We start from the raw sequence: 22,051 nt of genomic DNA, 5'->3' as shown, positions 1-22,051 counted from the left end.
TTATTTCTTCCATTTGATTGACTCTATTTCCAAAGCTTGCTATTTCATTTTTCATGTCTTGCAGTGTGTTCTTTATCTCCGGAGTATCTATTCCCTTCTTCTTGAGGGCTTCAACATTCTTGCTCTGCTCATCTAGTTGTTTTTTCAATTCTTGAAATTTTGATAAGATTTGTTTTGGATCTCATTGAGTTTTTTCAGAATTACCGTCTTGAATTCTCTGTCATTTAAATTGCATATTTCTTTGTCTGTAAGCTTAATTTCTGGAGATTTTTCTCTTTCTCTCTGAGATGCCTTATCACTTTGGTCGTTCATGGTGTTTAATGAACTATTTCTCCACCTGGGCATTAATGGAAGTGTATTCTGTTGTTTTCCCAGAAATAAGATTTATTAAATAAGAGTCTTTCTTTATCCTGCTGCAAAGAAAGCACTCTTCTTTTTGTTCCCACTAGGTTGTGTCTAAGCTTCTTGGATCCCTAGCAGTTTGGGTAGCATTTGCTCATATTCCCCTGGGGCTCCACAGTGATTGGCCTGCAAAGGTATGGGGGGAGGGCCAGGGCTTGGGGGCTGCAACTCAGTCTTGGTTTTACAACCTCCACCAGCAAAAATCAGCTGTTGTTCCTCTGTAGTCCCACCCCGCTTCTCTGCTTTCTGCCCTGATGGCTGTGTCCTGCACCTGACTGGCCACAGCTCACAGCTTTCCAAGGCAGAGCTGTTCAGAGAACTCACTCTCCTTCTCCCCTTCCCCTCCTCCTGCAGGGAGCTCCAGAGGCTGCGAGAGGTAGCTTCAGTACGGCAGCATTTGCTCAGATTCCCCTGGGGCTCTGAGGTGATTGGTCTTGGAGGGTATGGAGTAGGAGCCCTCTGGATTGGAGGTTGGGCACTGCAGCTCGACCATGGTTTTGCAACTGGGGCTGGTAAAAACCAGCTGTTGTTTCTCTGCAGTCTCACCCCACTTTTCCTCCTTCTACTTTGTTGACTGGGTCCTCTGGTCAGCTGCATACAAGCCCCAGCACTTCCAGGCAGGGTTGTTCAGGAAAGTTGCTGCACCTTCACCCCTCTTCCTCCTTCTACAGGGAACTCCAGTGCTGCAAGAGGCAGCTTCTTTATTACTTTCAGTCCACCGCTTGACACCTGGGATTCTGACCTGAGATATCTCTTATGCACAGATTCCATGCTCAGATGTGCTGGTGTGCAGTTTTGGTGTTTTTCGTTGAGTTTTAGCTGTTCAGCTTATTGTTATTTCAAGGGAAGAGATCTGGGGATGTCTCTCACTCTGCCATGTTTCTGCTGAATCCCAATATTTTTTTTTTAATAGAGAAAGGATAGTATTTTCAATCAATAGTACTGGAACAATTGGAAGTCCATATAAAAATATGAACCCAATCACAGATATTATACTTTATAGAAAAATTAACTTAAAATGTATTGTAGGTTTCCGGTCAAGATGGCAGAGCAGGTAAATGCTGTGTTTGCTTCCTCTCACAACCACATCAAAATTACAACTAAACTACAGAACAGACATCATTGAGAGTCACCTGAATTCTAACTGAACAGAAGTCCTATAACTGGGGACATTCAGAAGAGGCCACCTAAAGATTGGTAGGAAGGGCAGAGACACAGAACAGGCTAATCGAGGTTGAGAATCGGTAGGGATATCTCAGCTGTAGTGGTATCCACTGAGGAGCTAAGAGTCCTGGCCCCACGTCAGATTCTCCAGCCCAAGGTTTCAGTGCCATGGAAAGAAGTTTCCACAACTTCTGTCTGTGAAAACCAGTGAAGATTGTGGCTGAGTGAGACAGAGGGTGGCTGAAGTTGCAGATGTTCCTCTTAAGAGGTTAGTATGTGGACATACTTCCAGATGGAATCACTCTCTCTGAGCTCCAGTGCAGGGGCAGCAGCTTGAAAGACACAAGGGACATCCAGGGAGGAATAAAATTATTTGGCTTCAGGGCGAGGACTGGAGTGGCAATTTTCTCCCAGACAGAAGTGCTGGCAGAGGCCACTGTTTCTTTGTTGAGCCCTTACCCCACCCAGTGTGCAGACACAGGTGGCTGCCATATCTGAGTCTCTATCAACCTGGATAATACTGGTCACCCTTCCCTAGAGATTTCCTAAGATGACACCCCACCCAACTTGTGGTCCCACCCAAGCCTCTTCTAGTGGCTTTTCCATACAAACAGCCTGTCTTGGCTCATGCTGCAGAATTTCCTAAAATCTATCAAAGGTTTGCAGAACCTAAAAAGTCATCATCTGTCCATGGCATGCCCTGTACCTCTTGCTGAGCAGTCCCAAGCCTGGCACAAGTGGCGGTTGGCTTCGGTTTGAGGTTTGGCCTTTTAAGGCACCTCCGAGCTTAACATGGATGGTGACCATTTATGGATTGCTGGGTGACTTTTGCCAATTGGTCCCAAGGAGGCAGTGTTGGTGGCTGGGCTCCCAAGGAGGCAGTGCCGGTGGCTGGGCTTCAGATTGAGCCACAACACCACCTGGGGCTGCATCTGAGGATGACACACCCAAAGGGAAGACTGGGAAAGCACCAGAGCCCTGTTAAAGCCAATTCTGCTCTATATAGTCAGCCCCTCACCGGCAAGTCCCCAGAAACAATCAGCCTAAGGATCAATTCTTATCATTGATGTATAAACAGCAACAAAAGCTCAACTACAACAGGAGGGAAAACACAACACATAAGAGGGATATACCTAGAGCACCTCACTCAAGTGATCAGGGAAGACTGTGCCATTGGACCCTGCAGAACACCTACTACAAAAGGTGAAGACCAGGAGACATAGCAGCCCTATCTAATACATAGAAACAAACACAACTAGGTAGCCAAAATGTGGAGAAAAAAAAAGTCTCAAATGAAAGAACAGAACAAAGCTCCAGGAAAAGAACTAAACAAGATGGAGACAAGCAATCTACCAGATGCAGAGTTCAAAACACTTGTTATAAGGATGCTCAATGAACTGAAGGGAGGAGTAGAGGGACTCAGTGAGGACTTTAACAAAGAGATGTGAAACATGAAAGAAGAGATAGAAAACGTAAAATAGAACTAGTCAGAAATAAAGAATACAATAAGTGAAATGACGGATACCTTAGGAGGAATCAACAGTAAATCAGATGAAGCAGAGAATCGAATCAGTGATTTAGAAGATAAGGTAGCAGAAAACTCCTAATCAGAACAAGAAAAAAGAATCCAAAAAATGAGGATACTTTAAGGGGCCTCTGGGACAGTATCAAGTGTTCCAACATTCTCATCATAGGAATATGAGAAGGAGAAGAGAGAGAGCAAGGAATTGAAAACTTACTTCAAGAAATAATGATGGAAAACTTCCCTAATTTAGTGAAGGAAATAGACATACAAACCCAGGAAGTTCCAAGAGTCCTAAACAAGGTGAACTCAAAGAGGCCCACACCAAGACACATCACAATTAAAAGGCCAAAGGTTAAAGACAAAGAGAGACTCTTAAAACCAGTAAGAGAAAAGCAGTGAGTTACCTACAAGGGATCTCCCATAAGACTGTCAGCTGATTTCTCAGAAGAAACTTTGTAGGCCAGGACTGGAAGGAAATATTCAAAGTGATGAAAAGCAAGGACCTACAAACAAGAGTACTCTACCCAGCAAAGCTACCATTTAGAATTGAAGGACAGAAAAAGAGCCTCCCAGATAAGAAAAAGTTTAAGGAGTTCATCACCATCAAGCCAGTATTTCAAGAGATGTTAGAGGGACTTCTTCAAGAAGGAGAAGGAGAGATTAAAGATATGAATAATAAAATGGCAATAACTACATATCTATTGATAATTACTTTAAACGTAAATGGATTAAATGCTCCAATCAAAAGATAAGGTGGCTGGATGGATAAGAAAACAAGACCCTCATATATGCTGCCTATAGGAGACTCACTTCAAATTGAAAAGCACACACAGACTGAAAGTAAAGGGATGGAAAAAGATATTTCATGGAAATGGAAGGAGAAAATAAAAAAGCTTGGGTAGCAAAATTTATAGCAGACTTTATAGACTTTTAAACAAAGGCTATACCAGAGATAGAGAAGGACCCAGTAATACTACTTCTGAGTATTTATTTGAAGAAATCCAAAACACTGCTTCGAAGGGATGTGTATATCCACATGTTCATTGCAGCATTATTTACAATAGTCAAGATATGGAGGAAACCTTGGTGTCCATCAATGGATGAATGGATGAAAGAGAAGTGGTTCATATATACAATGGACTAATACTCAGCCATAAAAATGAATAAAATCTTGCCATATGCAACAACATGTATGGTTCCAGAGAGTACTGTGCTGAGTGGAATAAGTCAGACAGAGACAGACAAATGCCATATGATTTCACTTACATGTAGAATCTAAAGAACAAAATAAATAAACAAAACAGAAACAAACTTATCAGATGGGAGGGAGGTTGGGGTGATGGGTGAAAAGGGGAAAGGATTAAGGAGTACAAATTGGTGGTTACAAAATAGTCATGGGGATGTAAAGTGCAGCATAAGAAATAGTAAACACTCAGCCATCAAAACAGAAAAAATGAAATCCTACCATTTGCGACAACATGGGTGGACCTAGAGGTTATTATGCTGAGTGAAATAAATCAGACAGAGAAATATAAATAACCATATGATTTCACTTATATGTGGAATCTAAGGAATGAAAAGAACAAATGAATCAAACACAGACTCACAAATTTAGAGGGCAATCTGGTGACTGCTAGAGGAGAGGGGTGTTGGGGGACTGGGAGAATAGGGTGAAGAGTTAAAGAAGTACAAATTAGTAGTTGATAATTGGTCACAGGGATGGGGAGCATGGCATAGTGAATGCAGTTAGCACTAATGTAATGGCTAAGTAGAGAGCCAGAGAAGAGAAAGTGCAATTAGAGAGGTTGTTTTATAAACTATATGGATGTCTAACCAATGTACCGTGTACTTGAAACTAATAAAATAAAATTTAAAAAAACCTTAAACTCTAAAAACACTTTAAAAATAATTAAAAGAAACAAATTTTAAATAAAGAACATATCATAGCCAAAAAAAAAAAGAAAGATAGTAAATGATATTGTTAATAACTATGTATAGTGTCAGATGGTTCTAGATTAATCAGGGTGATCACTTCATATGTTATATAAATGTATAATCACTGTGTTGTACACCTGAAACTAATATAATATTGTATGCCAGCTGTAATTGAAAAAAAAATATTTAAAAAATATTTACTCCAAAATAAATTAATTAATTAATTTAAAAAATGTATTGTATACCTAAGTGTAATAGAAAAAAAAACTATAAAAAAATTCTAGATGGAAACGTAGGAGGAAATCTATGTGATTTTGTGTTTAGTGGTGACCTTTTAGATATAACACCAAAAGTAAAATCTATGAAAGAAGAAAAAGATGATAAATTGGACTTTGTTCAAGTTAAAATATTTTGTTCTATGAAAGATACAATGGATAAGCTTATAAAAGTTCTTGGTTTCTAATACTATTCTCCAAATAAAAGGAGCCAAGTCTCTCTGAAGAAAAGCCTGATTCTAGGACTGGGGCAGGTATGTACGAGATATGCTTGGAGCATACTCTAGTGCCACAAAGTAGGAAGTATTGAAAACAAAACAGAACAGAACAGAACGCCACACACAACTATGAAAGTATGCCAAAGGGCACAGAAGCCACCTGAGAGTTCCCAAAGGCCAAAGCGAGAACAATTTAAGGGGCAAAATAAATAATATAATGTTGAATTATAACGTAAAGTATAAAGTAAATATCCATGAACTCGGACTTATGTAAATAAGTAATTAAATAGACAGATAGGTAGATTGATGATGATGATAGATAGATAGATATAGGTAGATGATAGATAGATAGATAGATAAATAGATAAATAGATGATAGATAGATAGATAGATAGATAGATAGATAGATAGATAGATGCAGAGAATTAGCTAAAAATTTCAAATAATTTACATAGATACTCCCTCCTCAAGGCGGAGGGTATGGGCTGTGAGTGTGAGCTGTGCACAATGACTTCCTTCCAAAGAGTGCATTATGGAAATGAGGGAAAAAAGTAAGTTTACAGTGGAGAAATCTGACAAACACTACCTCAGCCAGGTGATCGTGGTTTACATTCAGTGATGTCATGTTGGTAGCATGAACTCTTGCTATAATGGGATGAGAATGACACCTTACCTCTTTGGACTTTCCCCTCAAAACCCATAACTCCAGTTTAAACATAACGAAAAAAAGAAAACCCAATTCAGAGATATTGTACAAAATGCCTCTTCAATATTCCTCAAAACTCTCAAATCATCAAATAAGGAAAGTCTAAGAACCTGTCATAGTCTGGAGAACCCTAAGGAAACATGTCAACTGAATGTAATGTGGTATCCTGGATGGAATCTTGGAATAGAGAAACAACATTAGGTAAAATCTAAGGAAATATAAATAAAATATGAACTTTAATAATAATGTGTCAAAAAAAAGGAAAGTGTAAATCCTCTAGACTATGTAAATCAGATGCAGGAGAAATGCCAGTGGTCTCATCAAGATGTGAATAATAGGGGAAATATCACTAAGTCTTTCCACTGAGAAGCTGACTGGATAAGGAATGCTTGAAAAATAGCCCCAGATCCTACACTTACTGACCACAGACACTGAACTGTTGAGAGAAAAGCTGGTTTGTTCTCTGGAAGAAAGGGTCAGGGATAGGATGAGGGTCAGGGATGGTTTTTGCATACATAGCTTGGTAATCAAAAATAGTCTTTTGACATTCAACACTGATATTTTTAAGTGGCCTTGGCATAACAGCTGCATTAATTCAGACTTGTCAAAATGTTCTGCTTTCCTCTGAGAGAAAGAGAACTAGCCTGAACGATAACAACAGGCATGCTTTGAGAGACTTGAGATTGAACACAGACCTGTAACGAGAAACCCTACTAGGTAATTAGAGTAATACTTGTTCCACTTCTGCCTCTAGTGACTTAAAAAGTATGACCATTTTCTCAACCAGTTTGATGGAACTGGTTATATGCTCATCATCAATTATTTCTTTTGTAAAAGAAGGCCAAAAATAAGGTGAATAATATAAATACATGGGAGCTATAGTGAGGTGCTTTCCCAAACCCCAAAATAATTCAGAAATAACATATAACTTGAAAGTTTAAGAATAATAATCTACTGGCAATACTGATTACTATCCATCTCTGGCACTAAAGATGGAGCTAGGCAGATTGGATTAAACATGGCGGCGTGAGAAATGTTCCCAGATCTCTCCCCTTGAAACAACAATAAGCTGAACACCTAAAACTCAACAAAAAACACCCAAACTGCACACCAGCACGTCTGAACGTGGGATCTGCACATAAGAGCTACCACAGGTCAGAACCGTGCGTGTCAGGTGGTGGACTGGGAGAAACAAAGAAGCTGCCTCTCTCAGCCGGAGCTCCCTGTAGGAGGAGGGGAGGAAAGGAGGAGTGGCGAGTTCCCTGAACAGCCCTGCCTGAGAGTGCTGTGAGCTCCATGAGGCCAGTGGCAGGGCCCAATCATCAAAACAGAAGGCAGAGAAACAGGGACGGCAGAAAAGTGGAGACGTCAGAGAAACAACAGTTGATTTATACCAGCTGCCGCAGCAAAATTGAGGCTGACCCGCAGCCTTCAACACCCCACCAAGAGGGCCCCTCCCCCCATACCCTCCAAGACAGAATGCCGCGGAGCCCCAGGGGAATCTGAGCAAACGTTACCGAAACTGTCACTAACACTGACAGGAAATGAGACTGAGGGTAGCGAGCGTGATAAAACATCTATAAAAAAAAAGACATTATTAACACTTTATATAAAGTGGAGATCCAAGAGGCTTAGACGCCACCTACTGGAAACACACAAAAAAACACCTTATTTGCAACAGGCTAGGGACCATTATATAATAAATCTTCCTTCTGGGGGAAAAAAAAAAAAAGCAGAACACACTTCCATTAATGCCCAAGTGGAGAAATACTTCATTAAACACCATGAACAACCACGGCGACACGGCATCTCTGAAAAGAAGAGAAAAATCTCCAGAAAATAAGCTTACAGACATAGAAATATGCAACTTAAATGACAGAGAATTCAGGATGGTACTTCTGAAAACACTCAGTGAGATCCGAAATGAATCATATTAAAAATTTCAGGAATTGAAAAAACAACTCATAGAGCAGAATGAGTTCTTTATCAAGGAGATTGAAAATCTCAAAAAGAACCAAATAGAACTTTTGGAGAGAAAGAACACACTGCAAGAGATGAAAAATGAAATAACAAGCTTGGGAAATTATGTCGAGCAAATGGAGGAAAGGATCAGTGATGCTGAAGACAGAAATCTAGAAATAAATCAGAAAGAAGAAGAAAGAAACCGAAGAATGAAAAATAATGAAAGAGAAATTCAAGAACTAGCTGATACCATCAGGAGAGGAAACATAAGAATAATGAGCATTACCAAAGGCAAGGAAAAGGAGCAGGGACTAGAAAGCATTTTCAGACAAATAGTGAATGAGAATTCCCCAAATCTAAGGAATGAGCTGGAGCTTGGAATTCAAGAAGCCAACAGAACACCCAATTATCTCAACCCAAAATGGCCTTCACCAAGACACACTGTATTAAAGTTATCAAAAATCAATGAGAAAGATAGAATTCTCAAGGCAGCCAGGGAGACAAAACGGTAACTTATAAAGGAAAACCCAGTAGGTTATCCTCGAACTTCTCAGCACGGACTTTACAAGTCAGAAAGGAATGGAACCAAATATTTAAACTATTAAGTGAAAGGAACTACCAGCCTAGATTAATGTATCCAGCTGAGCTCTCCTTTAGAGATGAAGGAGAATTCAAGACCTTTCCAGACATACAAAAATTGAAGGAATTCTCCACTAAGAGGCCTACACTAAAGGAAATACTGAAAGGGGTCAGCTCACCTAAAACAAAATGACTCTCAAAAAATAATTAGGAGTAAAGTGACTATCAGACAAATAGAAGCAGAGGAGTGTAACCCTTACTAAGAACAGGGCATTATAACCTTAAAATAAGAAAAGATTTACTATAGCAAGAAAGTAATGAATGTTCAGCACACATAGGGACAAAATGAGACAATAATGACGGAAAAGGGGGGGATTCAAAGATCCAAATTCGTAAAGGGGAGTGGAGATAAGGCACAAGCTGAAGAAAAGGACGACTGTATATATACAACTATCCTTTTCACATTCTTTATGGTAACCACACACCAAAGATTCAGAACTGAAGTATATAACATAAAACAAGAAGGAACAGAAGGAAAACCCACAAAAGCCAACCAAAATAAAGAAAACAGAAACACAAGGAAAATAAAGCAATGGAAACACTGAGCTACCAGAAAACAAGATAAAATGGCTATAGGAAGACCTCATATTTCAATAATCACTTTAAATATAAATGAACTGAACTCACCAATAAAAAGGCACAGGGTTGCAGATTGGATCAAATAACAAAACCCAACCATATGCTGCCTCCAGGAGACACAAATGAGTTCCAAAGACAAATATAGACTCAAAGAGAAAGGGTGGAAAATGATGTTTCGAACAAATGACATTCAGAGAAAAGCAGGAGGAGCAGTACTAATATCAGATGAAATAGACTTCCCAATCAAAAAGTTAAAGAAAAATACTGAGGGACACTTCATAATGGTAAAGGGAATTGTGCACCAAGAAGACAGAAGACATAACATGTATTAATATCTATGCTCCCAATCAGGAAGCCCAGAAATATGTAAAGCAATTACTAACAGAACTAAAGAGAGAAACAGACTAAAACATAGTAGAGGACCTAAATATCCCACTGTCAGATATGGACAGATCATCCAAACAGAAAATCAATAAGGAAACAGCATCCTTAAATGATACATTAGACCAACTGGACATAATTGACATTTACAAAGCATTCCATCCCAAAACAGCTGCTTGTACATTCTTCTCTAGTGCACATGGAACATTCTCAAGAATCAAGCACATACTGAGACACAGAGATAGCCTCAACAAATATAAGAGGGTTGAAATCATACCAAACATATTCTCTGATCATAATTCTTTGAAGCTAGAGACCAACTGCAAAAAGAACACAGGAAGAACCACAAATACATGGAGATTAAACAACATGCTACTGAAGAATAACTGCATCACAGAAGAAATAAAAACAGAAATCAAGAGATACATAGAAATGAATTATAATGATACTACAATATATCAAAACTTTTGGGACATGGCAAAAGTGGTCACAAGAAGAAAGTTCATATCATTACAGGCCTACATCCACAAACAAGAACAAGCCCAAATAAACAACCTAATGCTTCATCTTACAAAACTAGAAAAAGAAGAACAAATGAAGCCTAAAGTCAGCAGAAGGAAAGAAATCATCAAAATCAGAACAGAAATAAATGAAATTGAAAACATCAACAACAACAACAAAAATAGAAAAAATAAATACAACAAAGAGCTGGTTCTTTGAGAAGGTTAATAAAATTGACAAACCTCTGGCTAGACTCACTAAAGAAAAAAGAGAAAGGACACGAATAAACAAAATCAGGGATGAAAGAGAGGAAATTATGACTAACATCGCAGAAATACAAAAGAGCATACAAGAATACTATGAAAAAGTATATAACACCAAATTAATGATGTAGAAGAAATAGACCAGTACTTAGAAAAATACAACCTTCCTAGACTGAATCAAGAAGAACTGAAAAATCTAAATAGACCGATCAGCAGTATGGAAATTGAAACAATCATCCAAAACCTACCAAAATTAAAAGTCTAGGACCAGATGGCTTCAACAGTGAATTCTATCTACCAACATTCAAAGAAGATTTAATACCTATTCTCCTCAAACTCTTCCAAAAAATCGAAGAGAAGGCAATACTTCTCAACTCTTTTTATGAGGCCGATATTACTCTAATACCAAAATCTGGTAAAGATAACACACAAAAAAGAAAACTAAAAACCAATATCTCTCATGAACACAGATGCAAAAATCCTAAATAAGATACTAGCAAACCGAATACAGCAACATATACAAAAGATTATACACTACGATCAAGTGGGCTTCATCTCAGGGATGTTTCAACATATGCAAATCAATTAATGTGATATACCACATAACAAATTAGAAAATAAGAATCCTGATCATATCAATAGATGCAGAAAAAGCCTTCAACAAGATACAGCACCCATTTATGATCAAAAAAATTAACAAAATTGGTATAGAAGGAAAGTACTTTAACATAATAAAGGCCATATATGGCAGGCCATCAGCCAACATTATACTTAATGGTGAAAAATGTAAAACCTTCCCTCTAAGATCAGGAACAAGGCAAGGCTCTCCGCTATCACCACTGTTATTTTGTATAACACTGGAAGTCCTAGCAAGTGCAATCAGACAAGAGAAAGATATAAAAGGCATCCAAATAGGAAACGAAGAAATCAAACTACCACTATCTGCAGATGATATCATTCTCTATATAGAAAACCCTAAAGACTCCACAAGAACACTACTAGAAACAAAAAGCAAATACAGTAATGTCTCTGGATACAAAATCAACGTTCAAAAATCCATAGCATTCCTACACTCTAATAACGAAGTGTCAGAAAAAGAAGCGGAAAAAATAATTCCTTTTGCAGTTGCAACAACAACAAAAAATACCTAGGAATAAATTTCATGAAACATGTTAAGGACCTATATAATGTAAACTACAAGGCCTTATTAAAAGAAATCAAAGAAGATACAAAAATGTAAATGGAAAAATATTCCACGTTCTTGGATTGGAAAAATTGACATAGTTAAAATGACCATATTACCTAAAGCGTTATATAGATTTAATGCAATCCCCATCAAAATCCCATCAGCATTTGTTAAAGAAATGGAACAAAAAATCATCAGATTTGTATGGAACCACAAAAGACCCCAAATTGCCAAGGCCATCCTGAGAATAAAGAACGAGGCTGGAGGCTTCACTCTGCCCGACTTCAAATTATACTACAAAGTGACAGTAATCAAAACGGCATGATACTGGCAGAAAAACAGACACACGAACAAGTGGAACAGAATCGAGAGTCCAGAAGTAAACCCATATTTATATGGACAAATAATTTTTGAGAAAAATGCCAAAAACATACAGTGGAGAAAGGAAAGTCTCTTCAATCAATGGTGCTGGGAAAACTGGAAAGCCACCTGCAAAAGAATGAAACTAGACTGTCTATCACCACACACCAAAATTAACTCAGAATGGATTAAGGACCTGAATATAAGACCTGAAACAATAAAATGCATAGAAGAAAACATAGGAACGGAACTCAAGGACCTTGGGCTTAAAGAGGATTTTATGAATTTTACCTCAAAGGCAAGGGAAGTAAAAGCAAAAATAAATAAATGGGACTCTATCAAACTAAAAAGCTTCTGCTCAACAAAAGAAATAGTCAACAAGGTAAAGAGACAACCTTCGAATGGGAAAATATATTTGCAAGTAATGCCTTCAATAAGGGCCTAATATCCAAAATATACAAAGAACTCATATGACTCAATACCAACAACAAAAATACAAGGGATCTAATCAAGAAATGGGCAGAGGACCTGAACAGACACTTCTCCACAGAAGACATACAAACGGCCAAGAAATATATGAAAAGATGTTCAACATCGCTAGCTATTAGGGAAATGCAAATTAAAATCACAATGAGATACCATCTCACACCTGTTAGAATAGCTGTTCTCAACAGTACAAGTAATAACAAGTGTTGGAGAGGATGTGGAGAAAATGATCCCTCATACACTGCTGGTGGGACCGCAAAGTGGTACAGCCACTATGGAAAACAGTATGGAGGTTCCTCAAAAATCTAAGAATTGATCTACCATATGATCCAGCAATCCCTCTACTGGGTATTTACCCCAAAGACTTGAAAACTCATATTCGAAGTTCATAGCAGTATTATTCACAGTGACCAGGGCATGGAAGCAACCGAAGTTTCCTACTATAGGTGATTGGCTAAAGAATAGGCGGTACATATATACAATGGAATATTACTCAGCCAAAAGAAGAGATGAAATACTGCCATTTGAAATAACTTGGATGGACCTTGAAATAATCATACTAAGTGAAATAAGCCAGACAGAAAAGGTTGAAAATCACATGATATCATTTATATGGGGGATATAAACCTAAAAGCAACAAATGAACAGGGCAAACAAACAGGGACTCATGGACATGGACAATGTACTAGTGGTTACCAGAAGAGAGGGAATGGGGGGGAGTGGGAAAATAAAATGTTTAAAAAATTATGTATATATAGTATGAAAAAAATATGCTAGCATTTAAAAAAATAAAAATAAAAATAAAATAAATTAATTTAAAAAAATGGAGCTAATTACTACATGTATTACTGAAGGATTTGTGTATCACTCAACCAACCAAGGAGAACTGGCAGTAATCCTATGGTGGGAATACTGAAATACACTTGCATTTACTGAGCAAAATCTAAGTTGTATCTAAGGAGACACATTAGGAGGCATGGGATAGAAAAGCAGATGTCAGAAGTCCTAGGGAAAACATAGAAAGATATTTTTGGAAGAAAATGAAAGAATGGACGGCATAAATATGACTCACAGGGTGGCAGAATTTAGGAAAGATTTAAGACAAGGGAAATGAGATGTAAAAAGACCAAACATATCTGATATGCCAGATGTCTGGCCTTTAAGGAAAAGGTGTCTGCAAGGGAAAATGACCATAGTGAGATACTAGACTAAAAAACATCCTTGTGAATAAATGCAGGACTGTAGTGAGAAAGGCTACTAAGTAATCAGAGGAAACCTGGTACAGAAACAGTAGGTAGAACTTTGCTGCAAAGTACTATGTATTGGGGATGATTAATACCAATACCCATGGGGCCACTGATATAAACAGATGACCAAGCAACAGGTGAGATAAAGATATCTGAACAGATACATTCTTAGGCAAGAGATTTGGAGACCAGAAGTTTCCCTCTAACAATGTTCTCATATTCTATAAAACTCCACACTCCAGGACTTAGGCCCAGCTCCAGAAAATTAGGGCAAAGTGATGTAAGAGAAGAGCTGGGTATCCATCTGGCCCAATGTTGGCAATGTGATCAGACTGAAAATACAGTGGATACTTAAAATCAAAATAAGTTCTGCTTAATAAGAAAATAAAGGGGGGGGTAATATTTTTCTGGGAAACTGTTAAAGTAAATTCCCTCCTTCTAACTTAGAGGTAATACTGATCTCTGAAATGCAAACAAGTAAAACTCACACTATATATATGTAAATAGCAGCCAGTGGGTTTAAATGTCAAAGGTAGGTTTCTGTAACTTGAGAGCAAAATTTATAGTAGCATGATTAGATAAATCTTGAAATAAATGGAAGGAACAAAAAACCTTTTTTATTATTATCTCTTAATTTCATTTTATTCTTCATTTGACATTCAAAATTTGAAGGTCTATTCTAACATTAATATATTAACTACATTTATAGTTTCAAAGGAGATAAAAATACTGCCAACTAGAAAATTAATCTAAAGTTATTCATGTTTGCATTTTTCAGTAGCAGCAGAAACAGGTGGCTGGAATATTACTTCTGAGTGTTGTTACTGGACTGAAGAGTTATTTATAGGAGTGGTGCCAAGTGTTAGGAAATGAAAACTCTTTTTCCATTACCTTTTATATCCTGAACTCTTTCTCTCCAATTGCGAAGAGATAATGATTACAGCTTCCAAGAGATATTGTACTAATTTATAAATACCCGTGGAACCTCAGCATCGACTCCAATAACATTAATATAATTTATAATATTAATCATTGAGATAATAGGAACTGAATTGAAGAATAAAGCCCCAATTCTTAACCAACACTTAGGATTTGAATATCAATTACTTGGATATGCAAGCACATGTACTTAGAGATTATACTATCTGCTAGATCAGGAATTTGTAAACTACGGCCCATAGGCCAAGTCCAGCCCACCCTATGTTTTTGTAAATAAAGTTTTATTGGGACACATCCACACTGCTTTAGCAGTACAAAAACAGAGTTGATTAATTGAGACACAGATTACCTGGCCCCAAAAGACCAAAATATTTACTATCTAGCCCTATACTGAAAAAAAGTTTGCCAACCCCTGGGCTAGATTGTCAAAACGCATATTGAACAACCAATATAATTCTTTCAGCAGGTCCTCTCCATGGTCAGCCTGTCAAATTCTATATCAAGTCTTCTATTCTTTTTGTCTACCCTTCGTTTTTTCTGGAATTGTTTACACAAACCAGGAGACTGGCATCTTCATTCTCAATGAGTTAAAGTCTTCTTAGGGATAATAGGTTTAAGAGTTTTATACAACACTTATTTCTTTCTAAAGAATATTTTGAAAGCGAGCAAAGAAAAATACACAGTATCAAACCTGAATGAGAGGCAGTTGAATGTGATCATTCTGTCACTGAGGTAAGCAGAGATATGGATACAAATGTCTAGGAAAGAGGAAAGTATGACTGCCTCTGGATGAGGGTAAGGAGAGGGGGTGAGATATTTGTGGCAGAAGCTTGAAGTGGATTATAAGGATGTCCCTTAGGACATTGTAGGGATCTGGAGGAGATGGTGCTTCAGATTGTACAAATACATTTGGAGAAAATAATAAATTTGTAAAACTCCTAAGGCTGAAAAATCAACACTTTGCTGGACCATGGGTGCTCCGGCTTACTCCATGAAGGGGCCTCTTTTACACAGGGGCCTCTCAGAAGAGAGACACCAGCTGCGAGTTGTATTTTAAAGTTCTAGGAAACAGGCTACACAGAGGGTCTATGTTTATGTTATGAGTCACAGCAGGAACAGGTGGTGGTTCTGGAGCTTAATGTCTTCTCTGACTGCCAGAATTGTTCCAAGGAGTTGTTTGTTTATAGGAGTGAGTTTGGAAAAGAAATGAGGGAATAAAAAGGCCTTTTTCTCTCAATGATCATTCTATATTTGGAACTCTTTGCATTTGTTAAGAAAAATTATATCAGTCCACAAGGGCTGTTGTAGCAACTTAGACACATCAGCAAAACGTCAGCAGAACCTCTAGTAAAAAGTACTGAATACTAGATACTACCATGGTTGGGAATAATATAAGAATGAATAAAGAGATAAATGAATGAATGAACGAGGATACTCTGGATAAGGAAAAACAAACAAGTAAGCACTCCATTTTGCTTAAATGGAGTTAGAATTCAAATATTGGTTTCCTAGAAACTCTACTCTTTTGACCTTAAAGCTCTCCCTTTTATTCCTGGACTTATATCTCTTGAATGTTATGTGTCATCTGCTAGCTATCTTAGCTTGTTGCCATAATGTCTACCAACATTTTGTGGGTCCACTTCTCAGTCAACAAAGATTGACATCAAGAACATATTACACAGAACTGCCAAGGAAACCAAGCCAAGTATGATTTTCTGTATCTACTGACATTTTGCCTTAACTTCTTTGACAAAGACCTGAATTGGAGAACAAAAGATAAACTTGAGAGAATGGCAAAAAAAAAAAACAAAACAAAAAACAAGAGAGAAAGACACAGAATTGCTCTAGGCAGGAACACACAGAGAGAAATAAAAGCAAGACTTGTTCTGAACACCTTCAGAAATAAGCACCTCCCATACCCTACCACTGACGTTTTCATCTTTCAGCCCATAATTATTAACCCAGGGGAGTTTGATGAGGAACAAAGACACATTCCACAATTCTGACGAAAAAAAATTCAACCTGCAATTTGAGCTAGAGGGTAGTGATAAAGAGAAAAGTATTTCCTCCAAAAGTTGCCCATCTTTTCTAGGTAAATATAAAGACGTAATGGCATACCTGGCACAAATTTAGATCTATTTCTGTTAAAATATGCATTTAAATTTTGAACTAATTTATGGGTATGAAACTGAAAGTGAACATTAAGAACCATATGATTTCTCTCATATGTGAGATATAAAACAAAAAGCAACAAATGAACATCAAAATCAACAAACAAACAAACTCAAAGATACAGACAACAGAATGGTGGTTACCAGAGGGGAAAAGGGGTGGGGGAGGTCTAAGGGGGCAAAGGGGGTCAAATATATGGTGATGGAAGGAGGCTAGGCTTCGAGTGGTGAGCACACAATAAAGTACACAAACATCATCTTATAATGTTGCACACCTGAAATTTGTATAATGTTATTAACCAATGTTAACCCAATAGATTTAATTTTTTAAAAAGGAAAAAAGTCTCTAATAATTTTTACAGATTTGGCTTCTAGTTGTGCTATACTGTTGCCTGAGATATATAGTGGAGCTTTGGAATGATGGAACCATATTAGTCCAAAGAACTCCTTTCTGCAGAGTGTCCAGCCCCAGCAGCCCAGATCCAGTTCTCCAGGAGGCCAAACATTCCCTTGAATTCCATGTCTTTGTTCATATTGTTCTCTCTACATACTGTGCCATATACCCACAAACACTCACGCAACATTTCTTAATTTCTTGGTGGTGTCGATAACAGACATGTTGTGCTTGTCATTGGGCTAAGAGGCCAAGGGCTGGACACTCCAGGAACTTGATTAGCTCCATACCAATGTCCTGGAAAGGAAAGAACATAGATTGAGAAAATAGAAAGGCCAGATATTAATTATGGGCTCTGCCACTTATATTTTATAAGATTTAGTTAATGAAATGTAAAAATTCTCATCTGAAGAATTGAAATAATAAATGTTGCCTCACAGGGTTACTTCAAATATTAAAAGAGACAGTACCTGGAAAGGTCATAGCACATTAGTAGGTACAGTTCACATGAGTTTCCTTAGTTCTGTAGAGGGCAGGATCCATGTCCATCTGGGCATCATTTGTGTTTTACAAATGTCTGTTGACAATTTGTAAATAATTGCCATTTGAATGCCTAATGTGTAGTGTCCTGTTATTCCTGCAAACTAATTTCTGTTAAAATAATTCCTTAGCCTTAACAGGTCTTCCTAATTGAGAACCCAGAGTGCTTGCCAAGCTTGTGTCTCATGGGTCTCAACAATACTCCAGGATGGCTGGGTAGACCCCCTAATTTTATCCTGGTGATCAGTCTATGCTAGCAAAGAAGTGACTCACCCAAAAGTCCTGTCATCAGTGATGCTTCCAGTCCTGGAATCCAAGCGACTCTTTTGAATGTCTCTCTAGAATCCTGTCTATCAGATCGATCACTGTAGCTTTGTACTCACATAGTCTTTCTGAAGCTAAAAGAATAGCACAGATATCCATATTATGTGCTTTCCTGATGTCTAATCTGAGATCCAGAAAGAGGACAGGGGGAAAAATCCAATTCACCAGGAAAAAGGTGAAGACTGTCCTCCCTCTTTCAACTTAACACACATATTTTTCTATTAGATTGAAAATGTGAAATTGTTTTGGTAGATCAAATGACTGAATATCAGCAATTTATGTGGTCTGGCCAAATATAACAAAGAATGAATTATATTTCCTACATAATGTAAATGTATTTTTTCTATGGTAGTCATTATCAATGCTTTTTATCACATAGTTGTGCTATTTCATTTATGGCAATGCCACCTCTGTTATAGAAGGGAGGGAATAGGATGGGAAGTAAACTTCTGCTGAGTGCCTAGTATGAGCCAGAAATCCTGTTAGGTATTACTTATTTTCTCTCTTTAAATGCTTAACAACGTTGTTATATACACACAATGGAATATCACTATATATAATATATATTACAACATACAATGCATTATAAATATGACATACTCTTGAATTGTGCACTTGAAACTTATTGGATTTTGTTAACCAATGTCACCATAATAAAAAAAAAAGGACAAAAAAATACCCTTACGATGTTCCTTTATTCTAGATTTTTAGGCCAAAAGGCATATCATATCCTCTGTTGGTATCATTTTTCCTCCTTTCACTCTGCCATCGTCGTCTTCTCCTTCTCCTTCTCCTTCCCCTTCCCCTTTCCCTTCCCCTTCTCCTCCTCCTCCTCCTCCTCCTCCTCCTCCTCCTTTTTCTTCCTCCTCCTCCTTTTTCTTCCTCCTTGGACATCTTAGCTAGAAAATTTACGACAACCAGTCCCTGATCCCTGAAAACACATCAAACAGAAAAGCATATGAAGAGAATGAAAGAATGCTCTTACTGTCATTTATCATGTGCCCATTCTGAGAAAATTTACCCACCTTCTATAAACCCAAGAATAATCATATGAAAAATGAGAAAGTGTCTGGCATCTGCTATGGCTTCCAGAAACCTCACATGGCTTCTTTCTATTATAGAGGATTTTGATATAAAATAAATCATATAATAATTAAATAACTCTCCCCTTCACTTATTTGAGTATCAAATTTCAAATAAAAACATGAGTGACGGACAATTGAATCTGAATATTCAGACATTATGTCAAGCAGTATTTAATTTACAGGTATAAATGACTAAGGCCTGAGGACTCCTCAACAGAATACCAATGTCTACGAGAGAGGAAAGCATGACTATCTCTGGTTGAGAATGAGAAGAAAAGGTGGGATCTTTGTAGCAGAAGTTTGAAGTGGATGATGGGGTAAGGAACATGATAGAAAGCTGGGAAAGACAGTGCTTCACATTGATGCCTATAGTAGATTATGTTTTCAAGGATGGCTGCAACAATATCTCTCATTCTACATGCTCTTTTGGAATGCGACTTTGCCTCTATCCCATCAAGAAGAGAAGACTATATCACCTTTCCTTGAATATGGGTTGTCTCAGTGTTTATTTTTAACAAATAAAATGCAGCAGGAGTAATGTTGTGGAGTTTTTAAGGCTCTAAGAAATCTTTGGCTTTCACCTTTGCCTCTTGGAATGTTCCTTTTTAGAATCTAGCTGTCATACTATGAGGAGTACAAGCAGTGATATGGAGAGGCCCATATCGAGAATGGAGTCTCCTTTCTGCCAACCCCAACTGAGCTCCCAGTTAATAGCCTGCAGCAACCTCCAGTATGTGACTGAGGCTATTTTTGACCTCTTGACCAACCCAGCCCTCTGGCTGAGACCACCTTGAACAAAAGAACCACCTAGCCAACTCATAGAGTCACGATGAATAATAATAATAAACTGCTGATGTTTTAAGGCTCTAATTTTGGGGTAATTTGTTATGCAGCAGTATATAACCAAACACTGACTATATTTGAATTGGTAGACTATGAAAAAGACTGTATGTTTGTGAAAGCTCTCAAGATCTGACGAACCATGACTCTCTAGCCCACCTCATGAAAGGGCCTATCCCATAGAGGGACCTCTCAGAAAAGAGAGACAAAAGCTTCAGATTATATTTCAAAATTCTAAAAAAGAGGGGTTGCTTAGAAATGGTAGTACATGGTTAATGAATTTTAGAGCCTAATGTCTGTATATGATGACTTTTGACTGTTTTTTTTTCTTTTTTTGGAAAGTAGTAAGAATGGTCTCATGGTTTTGAAACATAAAGAAAGGAATGTAACCATCACTTTCTCTCTGATTATTTCATATCCTGGGCTGACTTCTTTAATTTTGGAAGGGAGAATTTGATCAACATCTAAGGTGTGCTGCAATTTTCCATAATCATCAATGAATCCTCACTATCAAATCCAATGAAAAAGACTATACATGAGTTACTTTTACAATTCAATTTGGTACGGCACAGAAGGGAGGAAAGAGAAAAGGAAAGAAACTTCAAAATAAGAAAAATATACCATATCATTTCAATAGGGAGGAAGGATTCTCAGTATTGGTTATTTGGACACCTCGTTGTCATGACTATATCTCTAGAATGGAATGTACAGTTGTTCCGGACAATCACAATAACACCCATTAACATTCAGTAGGTCTACTCCCCTGTGAGCAAAGGTCTTGGCATCACAGTCAGCATAGCCAGAACAGTCAGGGAATCCAGTTCAGGTATGATTTTATATATTCACCTAAATGTGAGCTTAAATCCTTTGATAAAATCCCAAATATAGATATAAAAAGAGGGTCCCCAACGAGAGGGCTGCCATGAAACTACAGAAAGGCATGCAGAAAATTGTAGAAGCAGAGATACAAACAACACATGTATATTTGTGTATGTCTATTTATAGAAAGAACACTATTATCTCAGAACAATCCCTCTTTCAGAACAATCTCTCTCTCAGAGAATTACTGACATAATTAAATCAGCTCAACGTGTAAAGAAGTTACCATAGTGAGAGTTTCCTTAGCTTGTTCCCAAACTGGCAGGCTTCATGTGTTTTAGGATGGTTCTGAATTCACCAGACACCTTGCCAAACAGTGAGCATTTAAGAGATAAAATTAATAGAAGACATTTATTGGGTAACTACTCTTTAGAGATCTAACTTTCTTACAGGTAATTCTTGTCAAATTGATCTTTGCACATAAGAGTGCTTCTTTCTTCCCTCCTGAGAATTCAGAGTATTGGCAGAAATGGAGATCTCATTGATCACCGCAACATTTCTGATGCTTGGGAGTCCTTTGTCTTGTCATCAATTATTACTTAGGAACTGGAATCCAGACACAGTTCTTTACTCTTGTTCTTGTGGCCTTCCTAAAGATCCATCATTATGCATTATGTTTCTGTTATAGCTTAACATTCTGAGGCTCAAAGAATACTAGAACTTTTCAAGCCATACATATGTATCATGTTAACATAGAAGATCCAAATGGGTTAGAGAAAGCACAATGATTAAACTCTATTAGCCAACTTGTTCCATTACACAGATTTGGCATTGGATTACATTTGAAAGGTAAACATATGTTTAATTTTCTTTTTCTTGTTATATTTTTGAATATTCTCTATGATATAGTTAAGCTATTGAGTTCATGGCAAAGTCATTTCTGCTAAGAAAGAGAAGAGGTGGAGTGAGAAAAATTAATGTATCATTTTTGAGTCATAGGGTGAATTACCTGATGAATATGAGAAAAGGAAAAAAGTAACCATTATGGCATTTATTTTACTTTCATATACTTTCCTTTCCTTTGTATTACCTCCTAGTGGGTCATCAGAG

Source organism: Pteropus vampyrus, unplaced genomic scaffold (assembly GCF_000151845.1).
Source record: "Pteropus vampyrus isolate Shadow unplaced genomic scaffold, Pvam_2.0 Scaffold543, whole genome shotgun sequence".
Taxonomy (NCBI): domain Eukaryota; kingdom Metazoa; phylum Chordata; class Mammalia; order Chiroptera; family Pteropodidae; genus Pteropus; species Pteropus vampyrus.
The sequence above is the reverse complement of the archived record's forward strand: the minus strand, read 5'-3'. Positions refer to the sequence as shown.